General features: G+C 41.8%; 1 protein-coding gene across 2 annotated transcripts in view; it reads right to left on the bottom strand.

Moving 5' to 3' along the window:
- The window catches only part of LOC129837977 (glutamate receptor ionotropic, kainate 2), a 325,529-nt gene extending 322,057 nt beyond the window's left edge, over positions 1–3,472 (bottom strand). For both annotated transcript variants that reach the window (XM_055904582.1, XM_055904583.1), the window contains exon 1: positions 3,376–3,472. The gene's annotated coding sequence lies outside the window, so the exon portion shown is untranslated. The remainder of the gene's footprint in view (positions 1–3,375) is intronic.
- Positions 3,473–13,816: the final 10,344 nt, after the last annotated feature.

The following is a 13,816-nucleotide window of genomic DNA, read 5'->3' as shown; positions in this document are numbered from 1 at the left end:
GCAGGTGCTGCTGACCACACATCGCTTCCGATCCATATCTGACATCGAAATTGCCATCTTTCCCCGGGTGTCTCGTGCTGGCACCCGGTACTCTCTTTATGTTATTCACGGTTTTGCTCGGTTCATTCAATGGCCGTGGCTGCTGACAGTGGACTGGTGCCATGCCGAGCGATTGTAGAATCAATCTATGATGTTAAAAAGATTGCCTCTCTAGATCGGAATTGCTCAGCCTTGGAGTCGTGTGAGAGGTTTGTGAACCAAAACTGTCTCAAGTCCAATTTTGATGAATAGCCTATTGCTGAGCTAATATTTTTTTCACAGAGCTATATGCTGTCACTGAGAAAGATTTTCTTTTCGATGTTCTATTTTTGCTAGTTTTGACATTGTACACTCTTAGAAAAAAAGGTTCTGGATAGAACCAAAAGGGTTCTATGCTTGCTTCATATATGGCACCCCTAAAGGCTCTAAATAGAACCGAAATGAGTTCCATTTAGAACCCTATATGGAACCCAAGGGTTCTATATGGAAACAATTTTGGTTCCCTGGGGTTCTGATAATAAGGGTTCTAAATATAACCTTTAGGGGTGCCATATATGAAGCAAGCAATATAACCATTTTTGGTTATATTCAGAAGTTGTTTTTGTAGTGTACTGCTAAACTTTATGACAATATAAACATAGAATAATAAGGGATTCTATTTTGGTCATCAATTGTCAATAACATGGGCTGAGTATTATAGCACTGTAGAAGTTTCATAAAAACATATATATTAAAAGTTGTGAATAAGTTTATTCTCAGCTCATGTAATTCAAACGTTATACAGCCAATATCGAAGTAGACTTGTTGTTAAATTATTTGTGAAGTTATAGAATTAGAATGCCATGATTTTTGTCATTAAATTAACTTCAAATTTCAAGAATATGTGTTCTGTTTCATAGGCTTAAGTCTATGAATATGATTACAGATGACAATTATAAATACTATTGTCTGGAGTGGTTAAGATATAGAGAAGGCCTAAAACCACTTTAACATTGTATTTGTCATACAATCTAAACGCCAGGACCATACAGGGTACAACATCACGTTGGAAACGGACAGGACTAGCCTATTCTACACACAGTCCAAAAGTATGGGCTACAGTTATTAAAGATACATTACACTTGGATGTAATTTGTATCTCTAAATGCATACTCCTGTTACATTAATGTATACGTATTAATTATATAGATATTAATCATGCGCATATTATTTGTGTCATTGGGTCTATACAGTAGATGCAATATATTTGTTTACCTTTTCACTAAACCCACGCCAGGTGTAGTTGTATTCACCTTCACTGGCCGTATGTGTAGACTTGTGCAGCGTGGATTTCAGCACCATGGACAGCGTCGCGGCGACCTTCGAACACTACTCGAATTAGACCTAACATTACATAGCCCAACCTGTGTTTGTTTGATGATAAAATTAATGTTTCTTTGTCTTTCTTTTTTCACTTTGGATATTCAGAGTTGCATATAGCCTCTGTCGTCATTTAATGAACAGCTCCCGAGAGCATTCGACAGTATTTCCGAACGGGAGAGCTTCTTGCGTCTGCGTTTCAAGCCGCCCGAGAAATATACGAGGGGCTGTGAGGCACTTTTATTGCAGTCAGTGTTTGAGACTGCTGCACGAGACCCCGGGTGGATTTTCGATGGTGTGGCCTCCAACGGCGTCAATAATATTTCCGAGTAATGCAAATGGACTTAATCAGCTTGACTGAAAGTAAGACAAACGCCTACTTACTAACTCCAAGTATGCCTACGCCCTTTCTTTCTCCGTTTGACAAACCGAACGAATAATCTGTCTTTACAAAGACAGATGTGATCGGATTCCTTATGTTAAGTAAAGCCATATGATGTCTCGTTTAATTCCTTGTGTAACATACAAATATAGCTAGGCATTTACATGTTGGCTTCAAACCCGAGTGCCGTTCCATGTCCATATATGAGTAAGAAATTGTCTTATCAATCTCCCTCAATAATAAATCATACAAATGTGCCGAGATGACCCAGTGAAAAGTCAACGATCGACAGGGATTTATGGTGATTTAATTGCCTATAGCTGTCATAAAATGTACATTAAATGGAGTGACAGATATGGATAAATGCTTCTGAGGTATTTTTGAGGATAAATGAAGTGACTTTTAACAGTTTACTTGTTTATAAAGAAATAACATGCGCCTCGTTTCTCTTTAAACTAACCGTTCCAATATATATATTTGTCCATCTGGTTTGAGAATACCATTCAGCTGACCGATGATGAGGAAATTACGCATGGGATCCACGAAGATAAATACAATTACACTGAAATGTTTTGTCTTTTTTTTCTGTGGCCATTACTAAATGAAAACATTGTCAATGTCCTACTTTAACATTTGTAGGCTAAGGCAAATGCTTTAAAACGTTATACACATGAAGCCAGTCGCGCGCAATGAGCGAATAGAAGGAGCAGGGAGTTGGCGGTGACTCGCGCACAATCAGTTGGCACGGATGCCAGTTGTAAACTCAAACTATTTCTGCAGGGATTCTTATACATATCCAGTTTAACGACCAGCTTTTTCTTGTTACTTTGTAAGAGCTCTCCAAATAGCACTTTGGGCATCATCGGTGCTGTTTTATGGCACTGTGCAATATCCATCTACCATCTGATCATAAACTTGATTTAGGGCTGTGGTGCGCGCGGGTTATGTGATCATCAGCTGTGGAATTTACATGCGCAGCCAGTCGGTTCCTTTCCACCCAGCCTGATTACTCGTTATCTATGGATCATTCATAAAGCGGATAACTTCAACGCCACTGACAGCCACGATTTGTACGGTATTCATTTAATGACCCCATAATGTATTTTCAACCCCACAACATTGTATGCATCAGCAACGAGAGGAGGGACTCGAGAGGGGACACGCATTTTAAAAAGGAGTCGAATGAAGACAGGTCACGTATCGACATGGTTTTGTCCTACTAACTAACAAGTCGAAACCTTTTAAGACATTGTAATTGTTTCTACTGGCAGAGGTGCGCAGAGCGCACATTGTGACACGACGCTCCGCATTCCCAAAATATAAATGCACCATTCAACATCGAATAGACTAGTGTAAATTAACCGGTGTAAATCGGGAGACTTAGTGTGATATATAATCATCACGTTTTGTGTGATTTCTTCGATGAAAGAGACGAGGTGGATAGCCTAATTCTCTCACTTCTGTCTCACCTGTAAAATCCCAACATACTAGGCATTCGAACCTTACACGCCCAAGCAGAGGGGAGTACAAGCTGTTAAATTACACAAATAACCGACAGGCAATCATAAAATTATGAAAAAGGATGCGACGCTTACCTTCGATTAGAATGAGCTGAGAAAGTAGTTCATTTGTTCCGATAGAGACGAGCCAGATCGGTTCCTTCAGACTCGCGTCTCGCTGCGCTCCGCTCCGGCCGTGGAGAAGACACGCCTCCTGTTGGTCGAAAAAACACACTGCTTAAAGCAACAGGGGACCTGCACACCGACCGGTGGATGGACCCGACCCAGAACCCGGTGGATCTCCAAGTCGAGGTGAGGTGGGGAGACCTGTAGCATGGGGGACAAGGGCTGGGGAAGGGTGGACTTTACGCATGTCTTATAATCACTTTAGTGGCGAATTAATCAATTAATGGATTATTCCATCCATACCACTGCATTCAACTTCTATGCAAAACGGTGTGTGATGGCGATTAATTTATTTGAGCTTTAATTGATCAAATGGAAAAACAATACGAGAATTGTGCGGGACAAAATGTTAAGCTTCCGGGAGTGCCATATTGTCATGGGAGTGACACAGAAAGTTATGTGGATGAAACGATAATTACATGGTGCAATATTGTAAAAAACTATAATAATACGTGTTTAATATCAGGACATTTAGGTCAGTATAAACTCAACAAGTTGGGATGGAATCTAGCTCATTGCCTGCATGCATCAACTATATGACGCTGTTTATGCTTGCTGTGTAAACAGTGCCTCAGTCTCATATTCCGGTAGATCGGAGAGAGAGAGTAAATGAGGGATGCAACAACCCCCGGGCTATCAGACGGAAATCACTGCTATTTCTCCCTCTGTCAGTGAAGTACAAAGCGTACAATTTACCACGGCGACGGAGCGCATCCCTGCCCCAACGCTGACACTGCGCAGGGGCGCACAGGGCGAGAGCTGCGGCGGGATGGGAAAAGCGTGATCTGAGACCACTGAGTTGCACCGAAATGAAAGGAATCTTTGATTCCCTACCCCCCAGCGCGCAGCATGAAAAGTCGGATTGTGGGGGACTAAAATAAATAGTCAATGACAGCCCTGTGATCTGGGAACAAACCCCACCACTCTCACCCATGGGGAGCTGCAGAGGCCCTAACCCTCCGGTGTGTGTGTGTGTGTGTGTGTGTGTGTGTGTGTGTGTGTGTGTGTGTGTGTGTGTGTGTGTGTGTGTGTGTGTGTGTGTGTGTGTGTGTGTGTGTGTGTGTGTGTGTTTGTGTGCGTGCGCGCAGTGGTGTAAAGTACTTAACTAAAAATACTTTAAAGTACTAATTAATTAGTGTTTTGTTGAATCTGTACTTTATTTATATTTTTGACTACTTTTCCTTTTACATTCCTAAAGAAACAAAAAAAATATCACTGACTCCCAAATTTATTAATTTAATTATTATTATTATACAGTACTGTGCAAAAGTTTTTGGCAGGTGTGAAAAAATGCTGTAAAGTAAGAATGCTTTCAAAATAGACATGTTAATTTTTTGTATTTATCAATTAACAAAATGCAAAGTGAGTGAACAGAAGAAAAATCTACATCAAATCAATATTTGGTGTGACCCCCCTTTGCCTTCAAAAGAGCATACATTATCCTAGGTACACAGTTTGAAGGAACTCGGCAGGTAGGTTGGCCCAAACATCTTGGAGAACTAACCACAGTTCTTCTGTGGATTTAGGCAGCCTCAGGTGCTTCTCTCTCTTCATCTAATCCCAGCCAGACTCGATGATGTTGAGGTCAGGGCTCTGTGGGGGCCATACCATCACTTCCAGGACTCCTTGTTCTTCTTTACGCTGAAGATAGTTCTTAATGACTTTCGCTGTATGTTTGGGGTCGCTGTCATGCTGCAGAATAAATTTGGGGCCAATCAGATGCCTCCCTGATGGTATTTCATGATGGATAAGTATCTGCCTGTACTTCTCAGCATTGAGAAGACCATAAATTCTGACCAAATCCCCAACTCCAGTTGCAGAAATGCAGCCCCAAACATGCAAGGAACCTCCACCATGCTTCACTGTTGCCTGCAGACACTCATTCGTGTACCGCTCTCCAGCCCTTCGGCGAACAAACTGCCTTCTGCTACAGCCAAATATTTAAAAAAATGACTCATCAGTCCAGAGCACCTGCTGACAGTTGAGTCGCTTGGCCTTGTTTCCACGTTGGAGGTTTGGCTTTTTGGCCGCAAGTCTTCCATGAAGGCCACTTCTGACCAGACATCTCCGGACAGTAGATGGGTGTATCAAAGTCCCACTGTTTTCTGACAATTCTGAGCTGATGGCACTGCTGAACATCTTCTGATTGTGAAGGGAAGTAAGCATGATGTGTCTTTCATCTGCTGCAGTAAGTTTCTTTGGCCGACCACTGCGTCTACGGTCCTCAACGTTGCCCGTTTCTTCGTGCTTCTTCAAAAGAGCTTGGACAGCACATCTGGAAACCCCTGTCAGCCTTGACATTTCTGCCTGGGAGAGACCTTGCTGATGCAGTAGAACTACCTTGTGTCTTGTTGCTGTGCCCAGTCTTGCCATGGTGTATGACTTTTGACTGTCTTCAGCAACATTACCGTAGCTGAGTTTGGCTGTTCCTCGCCCAGTTTTATTCCTCTTACACAGCTGTTTCTGTTTCAGTTAATGATTGTGTTTCAAACTACATATTTAGTTGATGATCATTAGCACCTGATTGGTATAATTGTTTAATCATACACCTGACTATATACCTACAAAATCCTGACTTGATGCTGTTTTGAAGGCAAAGGGTCGTCACACCAAATATGGATTTGATGTAGATTTTTCTTCTGTTCACTCACTTTGCATTTTTACTTGATAAATATAATCTATTAACATGTCTATTTTTGAAAGCATCTTACTTTACAGCATTTTTTCATACCTGACTAAAACTTTTGCACAGTACTGTATCTTTTCTTTAACCTTTATTTAACTAGGCAAGTCAGTTAAGAACAAATTGTTATTTACAATAACGGCCTACTCGTGTCATTTTCCATTAAGGTATCTTTACTTTTACTCAAGTATGACGTTTGGGTACTTTTGCAACCACTATGCGTGTATCATGTGTGTATCATGTGGTGTGGCGTGTGTGTGTGCGTGTCAGACCAGTGGCTCTTTGCCTCACTCCTCTCTCCTTAATTACGGCCAGTCTTCCATGTCGAGAGGAAAATCAATATTCACCTAATCTGCCTGAGGAAATAGTATACAACTTAACACACAACACTACACACAACACACCCCTATATGTAACATAAACATCTTTCAAAGCATGCATACAGAGAACTCAATATGAACTGCATACAATTCTGTCCTGACTCACAACCTGTGCAACAGATGAAGGGGTGAATATGGAGGAATAGGGAGGAGATAAGAGAAAATAAAAAAGTTACAAAATAGAACATGAAAAGCACCTGTCATCTTTGTCATTAGAATAACAAATCAATGGGACTTAAGAGACATCTACAGTGCATTCGGAAAGTATTCAGAACCTTTGACTTTTTCCACATTTTGTTACATTATAGCCTTGTTTTTTCCTCATCAATCTACACACAATACCCCATAATGACAAAGTCAAAGCAGTTTTTTACAAATTTTTGCTAATTTAGGAATAAAAAAAAGAGAAATATCTTATTTACGTAAGTATTCAGAGGTTGAAGGAATATTCCGTAGACCTCTGAGACAGGATTGTGTCGAGGCACAGATCTGGGGAAGGGTAGCAAAACATTTCTGCAGCATTGAAGGTCCCCAAGAACACAGTGGCCTCTATCATTCTTAAATGGAAGAAGTTTGGAACCAACAAGACTCTTCCTAGAGCTGACCGCCTGGCCAAACTGAGCAATCAGGGGAGAAGGGCCTTGGTCAGGGAGTTGACCAAGAACCCGATGGTCATTCTGACAGAGCTCCAGAGTTCCTCTATGGAATGGAAGAACGTTACAGAAGGACAACCATCTCTGCAGCGCTCCACCAATCAGGCCTTATAGTAGAGTGGCCAGACGGAAGCCTCTACTCAGTAGAAGGTACATGAAAGCAAGCTTGTAGTTTGCCAAAAGGCACCTAAAGGACTCTCAGACGATGAGAAACAAGATTCTCTGGTCTGATGAAACCAAGATTGAACTCTTGGCCTGAATGCCAAGCGTCAAATCTGGAGAAAATCAGGCGACATCTCTACAGTGAAGCATGGTGGTGGCAGCATCATGCTGTGGGGATGTTTTTCAGCAGCAAGGACTGGGAGACTAGTCAGGATCAAGGGAAAGATGAACCGAGCAAAGTACAGAGAGATCCTTGATGAAAACCTGCTCCAAAGAGGTCAGGACTTCAGACTGGGGCAAAGGTTCACCTTCCAACAGGACAACGACCCTAAGCACACAGCCAAGACAACGCAGGAGTGGCTTCGGGACAAGTCTCTGAATGTCTTTGAGTGGCCCAGCCAGAGCCTGGACTTGAACCTGATCGAACATCTCTGGAGACCTGAACATAGCTGTGCAGCAACGCTCCCCATCCAACCTGACAGAGCTTGAGAGGATCTGCAGAGAAGAATGGGAGAAACTCCGCAAATCAGGTGTGCCAAGCTTGTAGTGTCATACCCCAAAAGACTCAAGACTGTAATTGCTGCCAAAAGTGTTTCAACAAAGTACTGAGTTAAGGGTCTAAAAACTTATGTAAGTATGATATTTCAGTTTTAAAAAATGTATACAGTTGCAAAAATGTCTAAAAACCTATTTTTGCTTTGTCATTGTTGGGTATTGTGTGTAGACTGATGAGGGGAATTAAAAAAAATGGAATAAGGCTGTAACGTAACAAAATGTGGAAAAAGTCAAAGGGTCTGAACACTTTCCGAATGCACTGTAAACAGGGTGGAACATCATGCCAATTCATACACCAGGAAGGGTGATGACCACTGAAATGCACACGCCTTCTCTTTCCCTTTCTTACAATAGTTGATATATGTACTGTTCATCGCTGACTTTCTTACTCTTTCTCTCTCCTGATAGAGAGAAGAGGCTTGAACCTAACACGGACACCACTGGGCCATTTCAACATCTTTTTCAGTTTCCAGCTTCTGCCAGCCAAGTGCCCTCATGCCATGCTATACCAACCCAATTCCTGCCTACCCATGGCATAGATGTAATCGATAGGCCTGATACTTTACCCTTCATATTAATGCCATTCAATACAAACAGTGAAGGGTCATAAGCAATTTCATAAATACCATTTTCCATTACTCATCATCTGAGCATTGTGAGAATGATTGCTTTTAGCACGTGCATGTTATTGTTGCTAGAGCTCACTGCCAATAGTGATTCAGAGAGGTTTCTTCCTTTTATGTTGGCTCATGACACAGATATGTGTCCATACCTGTGATAACATGATCAGATGCTTCAGATATAAGCCATCTCAATGACTAAAGACACAAACGACGTTGGCGAGCTCATCTACTGTGTCTCAGTGTATAGGCTGGTGGCTCTCCATTGTCCAAATGAAAATGAAGGTTGAAAACTTACCCAGAGGGCAAAGTGAAATGACATAATCACAATCAACTATAACCAACCAGAACTGGTTATAACCTGATGATAATGAAGTCATTTCAACCAGTTTTGTCTGCAGTGTATAAAACACAATAAGCTGATGTCCACCGAATCATTTCACACCACTGACAATACCTCCTCCTTATTTCCATGGAAACACCTGGTCACCTGCTGTTACTGATACATGGAGAAGAACACATCTTGATAGAAGAATTGGCAGAATTGGAAAGTCTGGTTTGGTTTTTATCCATTCTTCATACATCCTAAACAAAATGCTGATTTGAAACACATGCACTGAATAATCGTATCCAACTACACTATAATTGGCAAAATAATCCGCTTAATATGTCACAATCATTCGCTTTCCACTGACTGATTATTGAGAGTGCTGATCAATAGATGTGTCTCATCTCAATGGTCACCTGGACAATATACAACTCCTATTAGCACAAGCCCAATACACTCAATTTGATGATGAGTTTCATGATAAAGTAGCAAATTAGTGCTGTTCTCAGCCTCTCTATATTACTGTCTCTCCCCCTCCTCTCTCTGATGGTCACGCACACACACACACACACACACACACACACACACACACACACACACACACACACACACACACACACACACACACACACACACACACACACACACACACACACACACACACACACACACACACACACACACACACACACACACACACACACACACACACACACACACACACACACACACACACACACACACACACAAACCTACACACAGCAGCAGCTCATGGTGAAGTTTTAATGGCTTCTAATTGCATTTTGCTGTTTCAGATGCTTTTAGTTGTGTGTTATTTTCCAGCACCTCTCTACTGTCAGAACACAGCACCGTCACGGAAGCAGGCAGAGGAAAGGTAAATAAAGAGGAAAGGAGGGGATTGCTGAAGACTTTACTTGAGTTACTTGCATTCTTGTGTTGCGTAAGGTATAAATTAGTCTTTTGAATACCTCTTGAAGATGTGTCATTCTCATAGAGAAAGCTATCCTTGCTAAAAAAATAAGACATTATGCAGTACACCAAACAAACACAACAATAACCCCACCACCTTGTGTCCTTAGAGTCAACCCTACGTCTCCGTCTCCTGTGACTGTCTTGGGACAACAGTAAATACCTTGTGAAACACCGCACGTCTCCGCTTCCGGCCACATTCAAACGCATCCCTACTCACATCCTTACACAGTGGTTGTTATGGCGCTACACAGTCTTACAGTTTTTTTTACAGTGCTGCTACAGAGAAGAATGCTCAGTGACCATACACACAAGTATAATTACAGTTCATCAGCAACGTAAGATAAAACACTGCCTGTCTTATTTTACTCTACAAACTCGAAGAGGATGATAACGATTTCATTCTAAGTCATCTGCAAGACAGAATTGGATGATGACTAGGGGGTTGAGGGGTGAACAAATTAATTTTATTCAAGTAGTGTAGTGGGATACATCAGGGGGTTAGGGAGTAGAGTCAGTAGACTAAAACTAAACCCCTTTACTGTAGTGTGATACCTCAGGGTCTGAGGGAGTAGTCTAAACTAGAGCCCTTTACTGTAGTGTGATACATCAGGGGGTTAGGGAGTAGAGTCAGTAGACTATCACTAAAGCCCTTTACTGTAGCGTGATACCTCAGGGTCTGAGGGAGTAGTCTAAACTAGAGCCCTTTACTGTAGTGTGATACATCAGGGGGTTAGGGAGTAGAGTCAGTAGACTATCACTAAAGCCCTTTACTGTAGCGTGATACCTCAGGGTCTGAGGGAGTAGTCTAAACTAGAGCCCTTTACTGTAGTGTGATACCTCAGGGTCTGAGGGAGTAGTCTAAACTAGAGCCCTTTACTGTAGTGTGATACCTCAGGGTCTGAGGGAGTAGTATAAACTAGAGCCCTTTACTGTAGTGTGATACCTCAGGGTCTGAGGGAGTAGTCTAAACTAGAGCCCTTTACTGTAGTGTGATACCTCAGGGTCTGAGGGAGTAGTCTAACACTAAAGCCCTTTACTGTAGTGTGATACCTCAGGGTCTGAGGGAGTAGTCTAAACTAGAGCCCTTTACTGTAGTGTGATACCTCAGGGTCTGAGGGAGTAGTCTAAACTAGAGCCCTTTACTGTAGTGTGATACCTCAGGGTCTGAGGGAGTAGTCTAACACTAAAGCCCTTTACTGTAGTGTGATACCTCAGGGTCTGAGGGAGTAGTCTAAACTATAGCCCTTTACTGTAGTGTGATACCTCAGGGTCTGAGAGAGTAGTCTAAACTAGAGCCCTTTACTGTAGTGTGATACCCCAGGGTCTGGGGGAGTAGTCTAAACTAGAGCCCTTTACTGTAGTGTGATACCTCAGGGTCTGAGGGAGTAGTATAAACTAGAGCCCTTTACTGTAGTGTGATACCTCAGGGTCTGAGGGAGTAGTCTAAACTAGAGCCCTTTACTGTAGTGTGATACCTCAGGGTCTGAGGGAGTAGTCTAAACTAGAGCCCTTTACTGTAGTGTGATACCTCAGGGTCTGGGGGAGTAGTCTAAACTAGAGCCCTTTACTGTAGTGTGATACCTCAGGGTCTGAGGGAGTATTCTAAACTAGAGCCCTTTACTGTAGTGTGATACCTCAGGGTCTGAGGGAGTAGTCTAAACTAGAGCCCTTTACTGTAGTGTGATACCTCAGGGTCTGAGGGAGTAGTCTAACACTAAAGCCCTTTACTGTAGTGTGATACCTCAGGGTCTGAGGGAGTAGTATAAACTAGAGCCCTTACTGGAACAGTCCCATCATAGAGATCTGTTGAAGATGAAGTCGACTCAGAGAAGACAGAAGAGTATGTAAATAATGTATTACTCAGACTCTCCCAGTGGCAAAGTGATCTGAACAGAGACGTGTTTCTATAAATCAGGTAGCTTAACCTCCCAATAGTATTATTATTGAATACATATTTGCTTCTCCAGTTTTCTCTAAGATGTTTTTCTTGATGTTGGGGGTGTATATTTAAATGTAAAGAATAGCAGAGTGAGTGTGTTATGAGAATTTCATTATCAATGTTCATAAACTTCAATTAATCTACTCAGTCTGCAACCCAGAGTTTGTAAGTTTCTGGTTGAATGAAACAGACAAGAGTCCCAGCTTACAATAGTCAAAATGTTTATTCACGAGAGCAGTCTGAAGTCCATTATACAAAGACATCCATTTTATACCTTGCTCCATACTTACGCACATACTTTCACACAAACAGTAGATATCCTACGCAAATACATACACACGAACAGTAGGTGAGTTGTATCCTTCTCCAGAGTTCTCACCCCTGTGTATCACTACCCAGCCGATAGTTCCATTCCCCCAAGATTAGAGAAACCTTGAGAAGTACTCCCTGTCCTATCATAAGTTTCTCAGCGTCCTAGCCAGGTCGAGTCAAACACAGTTTAATTGTTTTTCGGTATTTTCTTAGGCACACACATACAAGTTCAAATCTTAAGCTACGCCTTGCTCAGACAGTCAGTGTTTTTCCACTACACAGATACATTGTTTAATCTGCAACATGCTTCATCATTCTCTGCAAGCCTAACAGTTTCTCCCCTCCACGGGTGGTGACAGAATGTCCTGTAAGAAACACTGTAGTCCAGCTTGTCTGTCGATAGCTCCTCTTATCATTTGTTTCACACTTGCACCCTGCTTACATACTAAAAAGGAACAAAAGGTCCGTGTTCTAATTCTGACTAAAACTGCACACATCATCAGATTATAGTTTTATGATTCTAATACATTTCATACAATTATATGGTTTCAGGGTGGAATATTTTTAGTCATTATCTTGACATTACCTTAAAAAAAAAAATAATTTAGTCATTATCTTACCATTACCTTAAACATAAAAATCATATGAATTTCTATCATATCAGAGTGATACAGTATATCCCCAAGATGATTTGACAGATTTGCACACACACACACACACACACACACACACACACACACACACACACACACACACACACACACACACACACACACACACACACACACACACACACACACACACACACACACACACATTCGCTCTGATCATTTAACCTGTTTACAGATTTTCTTCCAAATCATCCCTAACGTCAACAGATTAAACGACAACTCCATCCTACAATGCCTGTAGATACTGTTAATGCCAAACTCTCTGTCCAAATCATCCCTAACCTCAACAGATTAAATGACAACTCCATCCTACAATGCCTGTAGATACTGTTAATGCCAAACTCTCTGTCCACGATCATCCCGCACTACTTTATTCCTGTCTGTCTGATCAAATCAAATCAACGTTTATTTGTCACGTGCGCCGAATACAACAGGTGTAGACCATACATTGAAATGCTTACTTACAGGCTCTAACCAATAGTGCAAAAAAGGTGTTAGGTGAACAATAGGTAAGTAAAGAAATAAAAACAACAGTCAAAAGACAGTGAAAAATAACAGTAGCGAGGCTATATACAGTAGCAAGATTACATACAGATACCTGTTAGTCAGGCTGATTGAGGTAGTATGTACATGTAGATATGGTTAAAGTGACTGTGCATATATGATGAACAGAGAGTAGCAGTAGCGTAAAAGAGGGGTTGGCGGGTGGTGGGACACAATGCAGATAGCCCGGTTAGCCAATGTGCGGGAGCAATGGTTGGTCGGGCCAATTTAGGTAGTATGTTCATGAATGTATAGTTAAAGTGACTATGTAAATATGATAAAAAGAGAGTAGCAGCAGCGTAAAAGAGGGGTTGGGGGGGGCACACAGTGCAAATAGTCCAGGTTGCCATTTGATTACCTTTTCAGGAGTCTTATGGCTTTGGAGTAAAATAGCTGTCCCACTCACTCTCCTCCTGGTAATGAGGCCTTTTGGATAGAGGATGGTAGATACGCGTTGCAAAGAGAAAAAGTAGGACTCCCTTCATCCAGAGAGAGCTAGGGAAGTCTACCTC

This window comes from Salvelinus fontinalis, chromosome 38 (genome assembly GCF_029448725.1).
Source record: "Salvelinus fontinalis isolate EN_2023a chromosome 38, ASM2944872v1, whole genome shotgun sequence".
In the NCBI taxonomy this organism is placed as follows: domain Eukaryota; kingdom Metazoa; phylum Chordata; class Actinopteri; order Salmoniformes; family Salmonidae; genus Salvelinus; species Salvelinus fontinalis.
Note: the sequence above shows the minus strand (reverse complement) of the source record. Positions and strands in the feature narration are given on the sequence as shown.